The sequence below is a fragment of the Betta splendens genome, chromosome 2, assembly GCF_900634795.4.
Source record: "Betta splendens chromosome 2, fBetSpl5.4, whole genome shotgun sequence".
In the NCBI taxonomy this organism is placed as follows: Eukaryota; Metazoa; Chordata; class Actinopteri; order Anabantiformes; family Osphronemidae; genus Betta; species Betta splendens.
The window spans coordinates 13,350,402-13,368,648 of record NC_040882.2 but is presented as its reverse complement, the minus strand read 5'-3'; the positions used below and the strand labels follow the sequence as shown (position 1 = coordinate 13,368,648).

The 18,247-nt window shown below is 43.8% G+C and overlaps 1 protein-coding gene across 4 annotated transcripts in view; it reads right to left on the bottom strand.

Moving 5' to 3' along the window:
• The window catches only part of LOC114842173 (neuroligin-2-like), a 315,730-nt gene extending 300,821 nt beyond the window's left edge, over positions 1-14,909 (bottom strand). Inside the window, exon 1 of one of the 4 annotated variants that reach the window (XM_029127784.3) lies at positions 14,769-14,909. The gene's annotated coding sequence lies outside the window, so the exon portion shown is untranslated. The remainder of the gene's footprint in view (positions 1-14,768) is intronic. The other 3 variants (XM_055506120.1, XM_055506121.1, XM_055506122.1) reach the window with 3 other exon arrangements.
• Between the last annotated feature and the right edge of the window lie 3,338 nt (positions 14,910-18,247).

The following is an 18,247-nucleotide window of genomic DNA, read 5'->3' as shown; positions in this document are numbered from 1 at the left end:
AATCTAAGTCTGAACAACCAACTGTGTGTGCACATTTTACAACATCTGGAGGTCAAGAGCAGATTCAGCTTTTTTTTGAGTGCGTTATAAACTCACTTGATTACAACAGTGCAGCTGCAGCTACAGAACCCTAATGTGTTTTTCTATATTACATACTGATTGGTACAACATCAGCACAGATTGACATTAAATAATAGTTCCATTAAATTTTATTATTTCTACTTTCTTCTACTATATTTCTAAACCATACACTAACTATTTTTATAGTTTTATAATTGAACTATGGATTTTTACGATCCTGACAACAGTTTTAATTAAATGCATCCACACACTGTAACCCATTTAGCTTCTTGGCAAACTGCAGATAAATTTTACCTAATTGTTAGCATGGTTTTAGCTCTGAATTCTTACCATGATTCTTGATTGATTAATTTCCTTGTGGCTTTATATACTCATCTACTCAGTATATACTATCTTAGACTTCCTACTGTTCAACACTAAAATGTAAAAACTGCAAATTCTGGCAAAGTCTTTATAAATAGATGCTATGTCTAATTTAGTTCTTCAGTGCTAATAGCACATTAATGACGACTGATATCTCCACCTGCCCAAAAGGCTTCTGCACAAAGTCTGTGCCACATTTTGATTAAACAGCTTCCCTATATAGCCAACAAACAGTGGTCCAAGAGTGACAAGGTCGCGCCTGTGTAAGTGAATTTCATAAAGCAGCTCTAGCATATGTTTGCTTAACCTTGTGTGTAGGATTTTGGTCTATTTACAAATTACGAGACCTACATTTATTGATTCCGTGCACCTGATAAAAAGCAGTGTTTGTAGTACAGTATGGTCACGTTCAAGGGCAACGCTGAAGTTAGGTTATAAAACACACGGCGGAGGACGTGTGCAGGTGTGGGAAACTGTAAACAGCAAGCGAACAGAGAAACAGACAGGAGCCCAATGAAATCAATAGAGGTTCAATGTCTGTTGCCCTCGTGCACACGTGTATGCGTGTGCATAAGGGTGTGGATCCATCCACGGGGGAAAGAGGCTGACAGAGTAATGACCTATCCTTCGTTTCATCAGCATGTCTCGCTTCCTCTCTGCAGCGAAGCCCACTTCGAGCTTTCCTTTTTCTGCTCGCATGCAGTCTTCATTCATCCTTTGGGCTTCTCCTGTCAGCCTGGTCCAGCAATAACTCCTCCCTGGTGCCACTAATTTCACAGCCGTTCGCATTGTTCAATGTCTTCCTCGTCTTATAGTTATCCTCAGTAATCCTCTATTTCTCTTGTTGTCAGTCGCCTTTCTTCCCCCTTTTTTGGAATTCTCGTTTAAAGTGATCACCTCCAACGAGTCTACAATATCTCCAGCAACTCCTTCCTTGATGCATCATTCATGGTATTGTTCCCTAATACACCCTTTATCTCTTTCACAGCCACACTATACAATCTCTACTATTAGCTTTTTTCAGGCTTCCACCATTCCTACCTCCTCCACTGCTGGTAATGTTTTGGTCCTGGCTTCTCTTTTGCTCTGGCTACTTTTTGACCCCGTCTATTTCTATGTATGCTGCACAGCTCGGTCTCTCACTTTTACAACCATTAATTTTATGATGCTTCTCTCTTATCTCTCTCTCTCTCTTTCGTTCCCTTTACCATCACGTTCACTTTTCTATTTCTTCTGCATTCAGCCACCATTACTCATCTTTCTCATCCTGTGGCAACCATCTCCACCCCCATGCCCCCTTTCCCTGTTCCTATCTCACGTCCTTCCATTTTCTTCATCTCTCACCCTTTCAGTCCGTCTGTCATTCCCTGGGGTGAGTGAATGAGTGCTAACGCCCAGGTCTCGGTAATGGGATAATTCTTAACATCAGAGCACCATCAGCAAGGCTACACTTCACTCTCTAAAAGCCATCCTTATCATTGAAATACGACTCTAATCTCCACATCATGTCATTCATGTACCAAAACGTACAGTATATACACTTATGCACTTGTTGACCAAAAGTCTCATCATCAAGGTCCAGTCACGATCCAGATCCCATTTTTTTGTTTATCCACTGAATCTATGACTACAGCAAATGATTCCACAGTGCCCTTACCTTTCATAAACACACAGCCTACAGGATGTTTATCATCACTACACATCAGTTAAGAAGTGCTGTATGTGCATTGCGTGGTATAGTAGGAGAGTGCAGGTCAAATATCTACCTCCTGCCTATTAAACCACTATAATATCAACAATTCTAGGTGCAAGACAAATGACTTTGTGATGCAAACCTGTGCCTTTTCTATAATGTGAAAGTAATGCACGTATACAACCTACTTTGCACACACTTAGACACAAAGGTCTATCCTTGCCAGAGCTCAAACAGTGGGGCTCTCAAGTGGCAGAGAGACCATCTGGGGAGTGCTGATGTGTTGCTTTGACTGCCCGTGTCCACCTGTGCCCAGAAATAACTTGACAAACACAATCTCTCTGCAACACCTGCTTTGGGGCTTATATAACTGTAAGTGAATACCACACAGAAACACATAGAATGGAGAAGGAAGAGGAGGGTGGAAACAAGAAACATGTGGAACATGTGAAACATGTGGTGGAAACATGCATACATTCACATGTATGCATGTGAGTATGTACTTTACTCTGTGTGTCTGTGTAGAAAGAGAAGCTAGGACTGTATCCTATGATTTAACAAGGTGCATAGAATCAGCACCCAGTGTGCAGGTACTGTTTTATGTATTGCAGTATTTTGTTGTGACTTGTCGGTTCCAAAAGCATTGCAGATTTATTTATCAATAATTTCTAATCAATAACTGATAATTCTGCATATATTAAAGGTACTGTAAATATGCATGTCAGACAAAGAGTTAAATCCAAGACCACTACTCTTCATTGTAGTGATATACTATAAGTAGATGTATGTCGTGTTATGTTCCTTACCACTTTTAATAAATACACACAGACCAAAATTTTGATACCCTTATGTTAAATAAAGAAAACCCCACACTGACAAAAGTAATAAAGAAAAATGCACTGACAGTGTGGTTCAAAGGAAGCACTTTGTGTAAGTAATGAAGGGTACCAACTATTTTGTGTTTTTGGCATTCAGTCCCTAATTCTCAATCCACTCAATATATTTCCAAAGTTATAGAGGCATCATGTGAACTGACACCATAGATATCAGATTAAAATAAATCATGCTTTGGAGCAGAATCATGCTTAGCCTTAACAGGCTTACTGCTACAGTAGCTTAGTGTGAGTTTCAGCAGTTGACATTTATAGGGAAACACATCAAGAGCACTGGGCTTAGCTAAGTATGATGTGGTTTATGGCTAAAACCTTTCAGTAACAATATTTGGAAATACCTGAAACCTAAAAATTAAAACCTAACTAATATTTCAAGGTATAAACTATATGTGTAAATGTGTAACATGTGTAACAATTATTGTTTAATGTGCTTAATGCCAGTCTAGACTTTTACAGTATAAAAGGGTGGACAGTATAACTTTACGGAATACAAACAATTACTTTTACATTTTCCGGATTTTAAACAACAAAAATATTGGTTCTAGGGACTTTTCAATTTTTAGCCCTTTTAATGTGATTTGTTTGATAATGACTGAGGGTTGAGACGATAAAACGCCACAAACATGAACACACACACACAAAACAACCAGATATGCGGTTGTATTATCATACTTAAATCATCATTCCTTAAATCACATTTAGCATTATGACACTTTGCCTCACATCAGGTAGCAGCCGTGACTAATGTGTTTTAAAATTACAGGATACTTGGGGCGACCTTTTAGCAGAAAAACTAATATTCTCCTTGACAGTACTAACACTGAGGCATAATACCAGTGAACTTGTCACTCTTCCCCAAGCAAAAGATCAGCAAGTCAACCATGAATGTGCCCTTTGTCATAAGGCAATAACGCAGAGTCAGCACTTACTGATTTCAGTTAGAGGCTACTAAGACAAAAGTGAGGCATGTGTTATGTGCATGTGTACTATACTGCAGTATGTATGTTAAATTATTGTATATACTATATATATATATATATATATATATATATATATATATATATATATATATATATATATATATATACACACACTGTATATATGTAAATTCCATATCTATTGTCCATGTCTATTTTCTCTTAAAACGTGTCAACTGATCACGGTTAGGGTTAGGGTTAGGGTTATATATATATATATATATATATATATATATATATATATATATATATATATACACACACTGTATATATGTAAATTCCATATCTATTGTCCATGTCTATTTTCTCTTAAAACGTGTCAACTGATCACGGTTTTTGGGGGGAAAACACCCCAGGTTCCTGGACAGTACCAGAGCATCTGATCAACAACCATTTTTTTATATGTATATTCACATCAAACTTATTAAATGTATGCCTAAACATGAACATTTCAAACATTACTGTAATCATATGAGATAAAACACCTTGAGAAGGCTTGTATTCTAGAAGTATTTTACTGGAATGAAAAAGCCTCCCCTGTGGTCTGATGGTGAGCAATTACAGAAGAGGTTGTGAAACTGATGTCAGCTAAGCAGAGCTTTATGGTGATGACTGACTGCAAGTCATAATTTACCACCACTTCACGGCTTCCAGGTTGAGGATAATGGTTGGGATAAAGGTACAATAGGTGGAAGGGGACAGTTTTTAAAGAATCATGCATCATCAAACCTGATCTTACAAGGGAACCCATCTATATAGCCGAAATAAGGTACTGTTTGACAGCTTGACATCATCTTCTACCAGAGCAAAATTTCAACAGTTCAGTACCTATGATGTTCAAAATCATATCAGTAGTCAGTAGTCTTCTAGATGAAACATTGTTAGAGGCCTGGTACTGAGGCTCGGTTTGTAGAGCAAGGCTCGGGAAACACAAGGTCCCAGGTTGTGCCCTTGAGTAAGACACTTCACACTAGCTCCATGTACTAGCAGGCCACTGCACCCCAAGGGATAGGTTAAATGCAGAGGACCCATTTTGTTTGTAAAATTGTAGCATATGTGATACAGTAATCACAAATTACTTTTTGTTGCTCACCAAATTAAATAAAAAAATTGTGGGTGATTACTGTACGTGTCACGATTTTCCAAATCCATTTATTTTAGACAGTCATTATGAGCCACTCTTCTGTTGAAACCTCAATTTTAGTTTTTTCTTTATGTTTTGGGGTTGGGGCCTTTTGAAAAATGAATGACCTTCACTCTCTACTGTCCCTGAAAGCAGCACACTAACTACAGCTAATGCTCCTCCAGACACAATGATAGTTTTATTGTAGAGCCTGTGCTCAAAAAGCAACTGATAGGTCTTCTTACAACAAGAAATATCAGTGTCAGCATGCAGTGGATTCCACTGAAAAAGAGGTGGGGTGTCTAGAAAAAGGCTTAAAGTGGGTTAGGTTGGGTTGGGAGGGAAAAAGGGGACGTGTTTCTCGTTTTGTTGTCTGTTTTAGGAACATAGCACCCCCGGTAATCATTACTATCAATATTCACAGTAATTTTCATCTGTTTCAGAATTCCTTATCCAGTTTTCATGACGTACCATGAACAGCTGCTGTGAAGCATCAATGATATGATCTTACTGGCTGTCCACCCAACTGGTACCTGCCAAAGGAGTGGAAAATGCAGCCAGAATGGCTGGAAGCAGGAAGTTGAAAGAATACGGGCACATTATCACACTCTTTTGTGTGTGCCACAATACTGTACTAGCTTTGTAGACTGTAGTGTGTTCAATACTAATGAACTCCCCATCATGACTTCTCTGTGTTCTCATATTACTTGTAACACTATTTGATGTGCAACAAAATACTTCACCACAAAGGGCACTGCAGCATCCCTGATCCAGCAGAAGTGCAATGAGTATTGTATTCTCATTAAAATTAAGTATTATATTTCCCTGAAAATTGAAATTACAGGTGATGACAGTGAAGGATGTTATGAGGTAAAAGCGTATTCACAATGTCCTGGTGAATAATAATTTGATAAAGTATTCTTATACAGTATGATGCATAAAACATGCTGACTGGAGGGCAGGTAGGTTTGCTAATCTCACCAGATTTACCCAAGGGATAAAACTGAGGTGGTGTTTGATTGTGCACCCTCTTCTGCCCCAAACAGCTCAATGTGATCATGTTATCACTGACCTTGACTTGTGGAACCCTTGGGAGCCATTTTACTCTAATGCATAAAACCACAATGTTTAACTTGTTCTCTGCTCAGCTCTACCTCCTAAATCCCTGACTGTCGTGACTGACCTTGAAGGCTGGCTTTGACAAGAGTAAATGTAATAGCATTATAACTGTTGTACAGAGAAGACTTGTGAGCTGGAGAGGGCACTTGGCAGATCAGATTATTCCCTTAAACATATTTACTCTTATGCCGCAGCGACAGATATAGCAAAATATGCCTAGGGTTAGTAATTGGGCATGTGTGTGTGTGTGTGTGTGTGTGTGTGTGTGTGTGTGTGTGTGTGTGTGTGGTGTGTGTGTGTGTGGGCCATGAGAGCTGCTTAGGCATAGAGGAGCTATGTACAACATAATGCACTCAGACAACAAAGAGGACAGTTCTGCTCCATGGGACTTCAGGCTATCAAACTTCCTCAGACAATAACAGCAGGTGATAAAAGCCACTGTTATTTCTCATTCTCATAACACACTAAAAATAACATGCATATGAAAAGCACTCCCATTTTGGTAAACTACAATCCTGCTTGTTCAGATGCTACTTTTAAAATGTAGTACATTAAGGGAGTCTGTCAAACTGACTTGCTGAATAGTCTAATTTCTATTTGACTATGTCAAACATCTGACTTACTGAACTCTCATTTGACCTCACCATATACATCCTGTCAGAGATGTAGACAGATATTATGATGCCTGGGACAAAAATAACACATACATCATACAGAGGTCTGATACAGGTTAAGATTGCACTTAATTAATGAAATGCTAGCAGATATTCTTCCTACAGTAATAAACATCTCACTGCAGGAAAAGCTAATTATAACATTTGCCTCTAAAGGCTGAATACATAGAAAAATGGCAGACTATGCGAGTTGGATTTCACAGATTATTAACGTTTTCTGCAGAATTCTCTTTTCCATAAAACCTTGGCAGTATGCTACCACATGAGCAGAAGGGAAGCCATTCACCACCCCCTGGTTTTGCGCCGGTCCTCTTAGCCCTGAAGGCACTTTTACTGTCCTTGTCTTTTTCATTTCCACAAGACTGCAAGAAAAGGTGCCATCTCCTGTATGTCACGAGTCAGAGCTATTCTTTTAGAAAGAACAAAGGTACTGTTTGTCAAGGTTACATTATTATCTAAAGCAACAAGCATGAACAGAAAACTTTCTTTGATTTTATAATATGACTACAGACAGTGGGACACTGTCACCAGTGGTACTATGTGACCATCATTTAGACAAAGCTTTTATTACAAAGCAAACTTTTTTTTCCTTATGCATCCTTTCCCAGAAAATTATATATATTCACTTCTATATCTACATTAACACAACTTGTACTGTAGCACTGGAAAAAATACTGCCCCTGCCTTTGACCATACAGTATAGTAAGTCAAACCACAGATAACATCTGATTCTTTTCACACACTGTTAGCAAAGATGAAAACTAGACAGAGGTTAAAGGGTGTTATGCACTATGGAGCAAGGCACAGACAAAACAGAGAGAGCAAGAGGAAGTGCACAAGAACAGTAGCACAGGATCCTGAAAGAATGACTAAATGGAAAAGAGGTACAATGAAAAGGCTTAGGGTTAAGGTAAAAGGACAGAACTTGTCAAGCCAGTACAGTACAAGTTAGTAAATAGGAAAAAGTGAAAAGACAGTATAGAAGCAGGAGCAAATAGGCTAAAGGATGTTGAGTAGGGGCTGTTGAAAAGCCTCCTTCCATAATCTTTACTGAGAACTGACTAATTGTGCAAATCCCCAAGCAGGTCCAGGCGCCCTGCTCTGGAGAACAAGTCAGACAGAGAGCAAGGCATAGAGCAAGAAAGACAGAAGGAAGTGTACAGACACAAGAGGGTGCCTTGAAAGGGCTGAGCTATGCGAGTCTAAAGCATTCAGGGGTCGAACGAGGGTAGAACTGACCTCCACCCAACTCCCTAGTTGCCCTGATTTATCCTTTAACCCTCTCCAGGTTTTACGACCCCCTTGTAAATCTCTGGTTTTGAAAAACACATTTGCCTTCAGCTGATGACACAGCTGAGGCCCAGGGTGACCCTGGGGCCTTGTTTGTATGGGCGGAACCAATGAAAGAAAAGAGAGGGCAGACACTGGAGTCATTGGTGGCAAAGAAAGGGGGGGGGGGGGGGGGGGGGGGGGGTAGAAAAGTAAATGAATGAAGGTTAGAAGGGTGATAACAGAAGAGGAAGACAGATTTTGGCATAAGACCTGGAGGGTATAGACTTAGGGACTTAAATTCCCTTATGTGTTTAACTCGACTGACTTGGTCCATCCAATATGTTTCTAATGAACATTTCTTGATGTTAGTGATGATTAGGAACTATTGGCCCACCTGGGGTCAAATAAGATGTTAAGAATATAATCTGTGGGCTTTCAGGATGACAATATTATCCACTGAGAATTGTAGAGCTCATTTAGTGAAATGTTTATTACATGCAAAGTAGAAGTGAATGAAAACAGGACCAGGAAAACCTGCTGATTTGCTGTTCTATAAATTGAAACCCCCCTTCCCCCAGTTATCTATTTTATTACTACTCCAAGTCTCTTGGAGGTAAATCTAAATAAAAAGAGCTTGCTTAATGCAGATACCCAAGACAAATTGGTTGTTTTTTTGATGAAACACTCTAATCTATTAAAAAACATCTAAAGCCCACTACTGTATATACAGGTGAGAAATTAAAGCAAATACCTAATATGGTAAAATCTAAGTCCTTTACAAAACATGCATCCTTATTCCTAATTTTTGACACCAGACAGCTGGAGTCGGGAGGGATGTAGAAAGAGCACTGCAGGGACCATGAGTCATTTGCACCAAGGTGTAGCCTGTGGGTAGCAGATAAGTGAGCTCAATGAAGTTCAGCACGAGTCAGAACAGTGACATTTATGCTGCTTGTCCGGTGAGCTGCTACCTTTGAAAGTATAGTCCATGAAAATCTGCTCGTGCAAGGTGTTTGGGCCAGGGGTGATCTGCACAGATTGGAATTGAGCCCCACGCTTCTGCTCCCATTTGTCAGCAGAGGAATTGTTCCAGCCTCGAGAGACAGTGTGAGGAGCCACAGATGAATGATTCAAACAATGTGCATTGTTTTCTCTGAAAGATGGAGAACACACATGCTGCATCCTTACATAATATGGAAAAAGCAAAAAGAACGTGTCATATAGTTAAAACAAATGAGAAGAGAAAAGCATGCAGAATGTTGTGAGGCATGTGCTCTTAGCGAAGGCACAAAGGCAAAACATGCTGCGTGTGTGTGCGCGCGTGCGTGTTCATCCTGAGGGTTAGCATTTTCTTTGCTGATTGTGACAATAACAAGGATGATCATTGCCTGCTTGGCATCATCGACTGCGAAAGCGTAACACTGCCATTCTGCAGCTCATACATCACTGTCATGCCTCTGCTTTTATTCCTAAGCAGCACACACAAACACACACACACAAGCAAATTCAACCAGAAACTAGCCTGTCAAGTACAAGACAACCTAATTCACTATGTAAGAACAGGCTTATTCCTTTCATTAGTGTCCCCCGTAACGACAGTAAAAGCCCAGCAGCCTAACAGTACATCAACCGAAGCTAGACGACAAACGGCCAAATTTTCCATTCGCTTGGAAGGTGGGGGAGGGGGGGGGGGGGTCGCGTTACCACAGTAAGTTTGAAGCACTGATGCATTCATGCATGTGCTCCAACACTCTTGAGGCATGCATGTGCGTGGATGCAGGACACATAATGATGCTGTAAGTACGTTGCTGAAAACAGCTCACAGGGAGCCCCCCCCGGACGACAGCAACCTCCCAGGAGATCGACACTGGCGACTGGTGTCTCTGCAACCTGGAGCGTTGCCATTAGCCGGCAGCTCTGGTAATGCCTCAAACTCAACCGTCGCATCCCACCGTCACTTATGTCAACAGATGGACATCTACAGCCATGCCTGTACTGCGAGACGGCCGCTGGCTATGCCACCACGGAGGCTCATTATGTTTGACTGAGGGACCGGCACTCAGAGTGTGTTTGTGTTTGTGTATGTGTGTGTTTGCAAGCACGAGTGCAATAGGTGTTTTACAGCCACCCTCGTCATTATACGGTGCAGCCACACTGATAACACTCGAGCACGTTGTCCGACACAGGCAGGGCTGTTGTTGGTGCTGCTGCTTCCTTTGCTCGCATCTCCATTCAACTGCACCTTCTATAGCTACAGTAGTTCATACTAATATCCATAGAGGTGCTACACATGCTGATACCGCATGCGTGTAAGAGGGCAGCATATTGCAGATGTAAGGAGTGCGGGATATACTGCAAACACCAGTGTAGTAGCACAGTGGTATTCATCTTTCCATCCCATTGACGATCACTTGACTTTCAGGTCACATTCTCCTCTTCTCCCTTTCTTATGTGTGTGGGGTAGGAAGGCAGGAATAGCAGCCTAACTACCCACCCGTCTGCCTCGGTGCAGCCCTGCACACACGGTTCTATTCATGAGAATATGGCTTGTCTTGATCTTGAGGTGCTGTCAGTAACTCGGCTTGTCCTCATCCGCACTGATAGTGAATGGCATTGACGTAAGTCAAAGATGCACCACAGCGCTATGTGAGAGACAGAATGCATTTTAATTTATATTGCAAGGAAACAGAACCTACATTATGACTCTCGGAGATGTATGTACATGTTCCTTCAGCTGTGATGTTTTGTAAGTATTAAGGTCAAAAACGAAGCATACAGGTACTGTATAAGTCCAACAGATGCACCAGAGAAATACAGTCAATCAGTTTGCCAGAGGGATGAGCTGCAGCACTCAGAGCAACATGTCAGTCAATCTGATTTGCCAGAAAGAAGGATGTTTTTAATCCCAGCTGTTGCTGACTCTAGTGCTGCTGATTCCATCAAATCTGTGTCATGCTTTCTATTCAGGGTCCGACTCTGCAGAACAGAAGCATCAAATCCCGTTGTAGCCTTTCACATCTATTATGAATGGAAGTATTTGTTCAGAATTCACTCTGTGATTTTAATCTTTGCAGGTTTTATATTGTCAGAGGGAATGTGCGGCTGCATGCAACCTTCTGCAGTGTACAGCCTGAGACATGTAGATGATTGGTACTGAAGGGTCTTCTGCATGGTTTCTCACCGTCTCTGTGTCCTTCTTCACCTTTTATGTCTTTGAAGGAAAGACGGGTAATCCTTCATTGATCTTGGCTGGTGGTCAGCCAGGTTCTAGCAGGGGGTGATGGTAATGTGGAGGTTTGCTGCTACTGCTGGCTGAAAATTCGAACATCCACTTTTTTTTTCAATCAAAATGTGTCAGGGAGCGTTCGACCTTGATCTAATCTTAATGAGCCCACCAGGGACGCAATAGCACTGTTTGCCTCTGGTTCGTGGATGACACGAGAGATGGAAGGCAAACGGAGGAGACAGAGGAAGAAATGTTTCAAGAGAGCGCATGAGGGAAAACAATACAGACTGAAACAAATAAAATACCGCAGCACAGTGGAAAGAGAACGACAGCAGAGGAAGAAAGAAAGAAGAAAAGAGGAAGAGGAATGACTCTAACCCCAAGACACTATCCTGCACTCCAGAAACCAGAGATCACACTGAAGAAGCTCAGTCGAAGGAGAACGATGGGCCACTGTGATGGGACTGTGGGAGAACAGCACTCTAAGAGAATAACAGCAGAACAGACACTGACATGCCAAGCAGGGAAAATTGAGGTACTTCTCTCACAAAATCACAGTATTATCATTATTTCTTTTTCCTCTTTCTGTAACTCTAAAAGAGAATTGCTACAGTACGGTAATACAATTCACTAGGCACTAGGTTGAGGTCTGCATAGTATTAACTGAAACACATGCTTATTTTGCTCATTTTTATGTGCTAATATTTGGGCATAATGATTTAAGGAATTCTGCAGAAAACTGAGAAAATGCAGTTTGGGCATTGCAGCATTGATTGTGTAGCTTTACACAGACGCAAACTAAAAGGACAAATTCAAATAGGTAAAAAACAAAACGCAGGTTTCACATATAAAATCTTTGCGAGGCTTAGTTTTCGAAAGCAAGGCTGCCACAACAAGCATTACTTTGAACTAAATGAATGAGTCGGCTGCATATGGATTGAAAAGAGAAACAAATGCATACATGAATGAGAACTACATAAAGGAGTCACGCAGAGTATATGCGGTCTAACAAAAACATACTGTACTGTCTTTGCTGAAGGAGGAAGTTTGCCTAAAAGTCAGTTTAATTTAATGAGTAGAGAGCAGCGTCCGACATATGACAACAACAACGCTTACAGGTAAGAGACTGGGTGATTAGATGTCAAGGTGGGTGCTCAGGAGAGGAGAGGATTATTCCCACTGTGAGTACTGTGAGAATACACTGTCCATTGTACATGTGGTTCTTGTGCAACCGCTCAAAACTGAGACATTTACGTCACTCTGCAGCAGTAATAATGCTTTTTGGAAAAAAAAAAAAACATTGGGCGCCTATAAATCAGTGACTGGCGCTTAGTTTGCCTCCACTTTTTCTCAACACAATAGAAATTAACAGCAGCACCTCCCTGAGGACAGCTAGCCTTGGCTTTACTAATTCATTTTGACTTTCTTAAACAAACATTTCATGTCATCACCGTCCATCAGGCGACTCTCCGGCTCTCCAGTCAACATGTCAGCTGTCGTAATCCTGAAGATTTCAGTTTTCCTCCGCACAGATGACATCTCTCACCTAAAATTAGCAACAACGGCTGTCATCTGCACAGTCAGAAGACATCCTAACCCACTGGGGGGGACCTGCTGTCACTGATTCATCTACGCTAAAAAATAAATAAATAGTGAGGGGTAAAATTAGCAGCTGTAAATGGACACAAAGCCTTTCAGTAGTGTGAACATGGGGCCGTGATGGCCATTTCTACCCACCCTGTCAAAACACTAGGCTGCATCTGTTGACTGCTTAGCAACCCACGCTAGGAGCCATCAATCTAGTCGATGACACGCTCCCAACGCTTCAGCCCCATCTGCCTCCAAGCTTTGCTTCACCTTGCCTGCAACGGAAGGCACTGAGTGATGATTTCAGAGGCCTTGCATGCAATTGGGCTGGACACAAGCATGCAAACTAACAGACGAATCCTCTCCCGCAAGACGCACACACACACATAAAGAGGTGTGCACACGTCCTTATTCAAACACAAACGCCTGCGCTGCATTAGCGCACCTTCCAAATTTCTAGCCAGTCCCCATCGAGATAAATAACAACTCTTCCGTGACAACATCTTTAGCGCAAGGACAGTCCACATTTCTCCCCTCGCCTGCAACAAAATGCTGTTTCTCTACAGAGAAGCTGTCCCTATCTGCTATATAGGGCAGGCTAGCTGCCTAAACCGGGAGAGAGGCTGCGCCGAGCAGAGCAGAGCAGAGCTGCCTTCCCGTGCTCGCCGCCACAGATAAGAACAGAGGTCTTCTTGTCCCCACTGAATTCTATCATCTAGCAGGCCCTGCCGATGCGAATACCCCACAAAACCAGCCACAGCATATAAATGTGCCCCATTCTTCCTGCTCTGTGTGTGCATCTATTTGTGGGTGTGCATGTGTGAGTGTGAGTGTGTGTGTGTGTGTGTGTGTGGAGGGAGGGATTTTGGAAATATGTTCTCATAGCCACGGCGTTCCCTGGGGATCTTTTTGGTATAAAGACCCAAAGAAAAGACGCTCCTAATAAGCCCAATGATAATTGAATTGTTGAAGGAAGACTTCCTTTTGAATGCGCGAGTCATTTAAACCATGTGCCTGTAACCCACCGGATGCATTCTCTGAAAAACCTCCCTTCTGCTCTTATTTTCTTATCCCAGACAATCCAAGCTACTGTACGGAAGAAACACGCACGGATCCCCCGTACAGTACGTTCAACGACATCCAGCGTCGGTGCAATCTCAGCGAGGCACTTTGATTAATAAACTATGATTAGTGAACGTACGAGGATGGAGAGGATGAGCTTAGCCTGACTGAATGGCAGCCTCTGTCTCTGTCTCGTTCCACCGGGGGATCAAGCTCCGGGGCCAGGTCCACTTTAATGGCACAGAGGACGCATCTCATCGGCGACGGAGGGGAAGTTCGCCCACATGAAGCATGAATCATTCACAACAGGTGTGACATCACCGTGCCGCACATCTACATACATGCAAACAACATACAAAGGGATGCTGCACGGCTGGCCTGAAAACATGCAGCACATGCTCCTGCTGGACAACATAAATAGTGTAAAGCTGCAGTAGCAGATTCAAATGTCCACGCAACGTGTTAAATATTGCATGCAGGCAAAAGGTAGTAATAAACAATACACGTTTGATGAATTATAATCATCGTTTTTTTTTTACACCTCTAGGTGTCGAAAACAAGTGTTTCTAGCGCGCGCACGCACAATTAAAATGCAAATGTTATGCAAATTGGCATAAATAATGAGTTAAACTGTGATTTTTCAGTGAGAAGGGTCTCCTACGTAGACACTGGCATTGAGCACGGGAACCTCAGCCTACCTGTTAATTTGTGATCCCCGGGTGCTGGTGCGGTGCCAGCTCGCCACCGACCGCCGCTCGTCGGGGTTTTTCCCCGTCCTCCTCGCGCTCCTAGTCCTCCAGTGGCGGCAAACGTCAAACGGGCGAAAGACGCGCCGCTACAAAACCGTCATATGTCAAATGGGAGTAAGTGGAACGGCACGCTTGGAGACGCAGCCCGCCCTACGGCACTGCCTGCACCGGCAGGTGAGACCTCATGACATTGACACCGGGGGACTCGGCGCTAAACGCGGAGCGGCTCGGCGGCGCTACGCGGCGGCGCTGCGGCCAGACTCCCCATCCGAGCAGCCAGCGTCGGCTCCACTCACAGCGCGGGGGCACCGTCGCTCATCACCCGGCGAAAGTCCGCTTCGCCGACGGCGGAATAATCCCCAAGAAGCCCCGGCGCCCGCGGAGGCTCCGCCAGGAAGCGTCACCTGCGTGGACCAACGGTCGCCGCTAGTCAGTTTTTAACCGCTTTTCCTCGCGGACGTCGTCGATAAATCCTCAGTAAATTCCCTAACTGACGAAACGAAGAGCGCCCCCAGTCCCGGGCCAGGCTTTCACTCGTTTGAGCTCGTGTCGGTACCGGCGGTCCAGCACCGCTCCGTCCTCCGGTCCTGTTTGTTTTTTCTTCAGGCAGATGATGCTGCTGCCGCCGCCGCCGCCGCTGTGTGGATGCCGTGACCGCCTCGGCGAGCTGCCGCACACGCGCGCACGTGCTCACCGTCGCGAGCACGCACGCTCGACCCCGTGCGTGTGACGCGCGCCGCAGTATCCTCCCCAGCAAGCTGGTCGCCTTGGCAACGCTTTCTTCTGACCTCAATATGGTCGAGTTTTTTTCCCCCTCTGTCAAAATGCGTCGCGTTGGCCGTTTTTGCGCAGTGGTGCGCGCATGTATCAGCCCCGTTTGTGCGTATGCCGTCCCGGTGTCCTGGCTCTAGCTTGCCCCGCAGAGTGGCGGTAAAAATTAGTGCTGAGGAGTTTCATTTTCTTTTAAGCATCACTCTCCTCCTCCCTCTTCCAGCCGGCCAGAGCTGCATCAGTGTGACGTCAGAGCACGTTTAAAGGGATACGAGCCCATTTCTTTCCCATCATCTGATCCACTCACTCTCTTCCTTTTCCTCTATAGCTCCAGCCATCACATGCATTTAGACTTTTGGGAAGTAATTACTTTGACTAATCACTATACAAACTAACTTCAAAATGGGAAACTAACATCATTTTGTTGTGATACCACAGACTATAAAGCTTATATAATAAGATTGCAGCCACAAATCCTTTAGAATGCTATGGAGATCTGTTGTGGTGGGTTTGTTTATTGCATTTAGCGTCGCTTTTTTAATTTTACGTCGGATGGATAGTGACTATCTAACATTCAGCTTCAACAAGTCCCCGATCTCATCAATGCGATGGTAATTGTTGCACGGTGGCGGCACCTGCTCCTCTGGATGCGGCGCAAGCCACATGTCGGTCTTATTACCAGGGTCATAACACAGCCAAACAGCTGCCTCAGTCACTCTCCCGCTGGAGAGCCGTGTATTCACAGTCAGTGGGCAGGCGTCTGCCAGGAATTCCTGTAGCTCACTGGATTAAAAAAACACACTATCTTTTTTTGTTCCAGCGTTTCAGTGTCCTCCCCGCCGTCATCTGCGTTGAGGTATAATGATGCGTGCTCCCCAGCAGCGTTCTAGAAGAGTTACTGCCCAACATCCACGTGTCACCGTTCCTTCACTCCCTTGTATTAACCCCAAGCGGGGGGCTGATTGTCTGCTCGTGCTGTAAGACCTGTCGGTTGTCAATCAGCCCAAACGTCGTGTCAGCCCGTCTTGCTTTTTTTTTTTTCCTTTTGCCTTCGAACAAACTTAAACTTACCCGAGGGACACGGATGAGGCGGGACGCGAGGAGCGGAGCTCCAATCCCAGCTATCAAGATGAATGGTCCTAGCTGGTGGATGTACATCCCCCCAGTGGTCTCCCATCAGCCCAAGGTGAAGTCCCACCTCCACAGAGCCTTTACCCAGGCTTCAGAGGTAATGGCCCACGAGGTCACTGTGACACGTGGATACACACAGGTACACCCTCGCCTGGTTCACACTGCTCCTTGTGCTTTGTCACTGGCAAACCACCCTGAGAAACAGAGGCAAAACACATGCATCAGGACACATGCACACACTCTGGCTGTAACGCCACAAGATGTACTGTGTGTTTGCCAGTGTGGAGCCCCGGGGGGAGCGTCTGGTCTGTGAAGGAGGCCTCTGTTATGTTTATGTTTGTTCTCAGGCCTCCACACACACACACACACACACACACACACACACACACACACACACACACACACACACACACACACACACACACACGCACGCACACACACGCACCTGTGGATTTAATATTCCATTAACCACACACTGCTACATTTTGCAACATTACAATCAATTCATTACTTTGCTTGGAGGTGTATACAATAATATGTCATAGCGGCCTCATAAAGCCATTAACCTCTATGCGGAGAGCCCATTTTCTCTGCACCTAATTTACTTTCATTGCAACGTGACCTATTGAGCATGCCCACAAATCCCCTGTGTTTGCAGACTGTGGGAGCCGGCGCCGTCACAGAGATTAAAGCCCACCGTCAAAGAGGAACAATTGCTTGTTCTAGGGTCTGTACAGTACCTGTGGAAAACCTCACATTAAACGCATAATTACAGGCTATTATGCCTAAACGGGAGAAAAGGCCTGCAAAGATGTCATTCCAAATAACCAAGAACCGACTCCAGCTAGCGGGTGCCAGGAGCTTTTAATTTGCAAAGCTGTTTTGTGGAAAAGAGGGACCACTTTAGCACACAGTTGGACGGTGGCTTGCCAGGAGAGGGAGCGGAGGCAGCGCAGCGCAGAGCACGTGACGTGAAATGTGTTCGTGCTCCTGCTGTTCCTGCAGCGGTGATCGTTGTTGGACGTTCAGAATCCTCCTTTCTTCCTCCGTGACCTCATCGCGTCCTGTGTGTTCTCAGCATTTTGCCTTTAAACCTTTAAATGAACCCTGTCTGAATTTCTTATACTGGTTTTCAGTTCTCCGCATCATCTTCACCATCCATTTCACTTTTGGCTGCCTTGTTTCCCAGGTCTTTCTACATCTCTGCCACCATGAGACCTTTCTTGTGATCCGGCCCTCCGGCCTGCTGGAGGAGCTCTGTTTTGGGTTGTGTTCTTTTTGCCTTGACCTGATCTTATATCATCTTCCTGTTTGAATTTCCTGTTTGCAATTTGTAAAATCTGGTTCATCTGTTTAATAAGTTCCTGGTTGGAGTCCAGTCTTTGTCAGTTTATTGTCCGTGATACTCTGTGCGCTCTGTCGTGGGCCAAGGTTTGCGCCTCCTTGTGGTCTGGGCTTGTTGTGTTTTGTCCATTGTGTCTTGTGTGTGATTAGTTAAGCTGTTAAGCTTATTTTGTGATACCCTT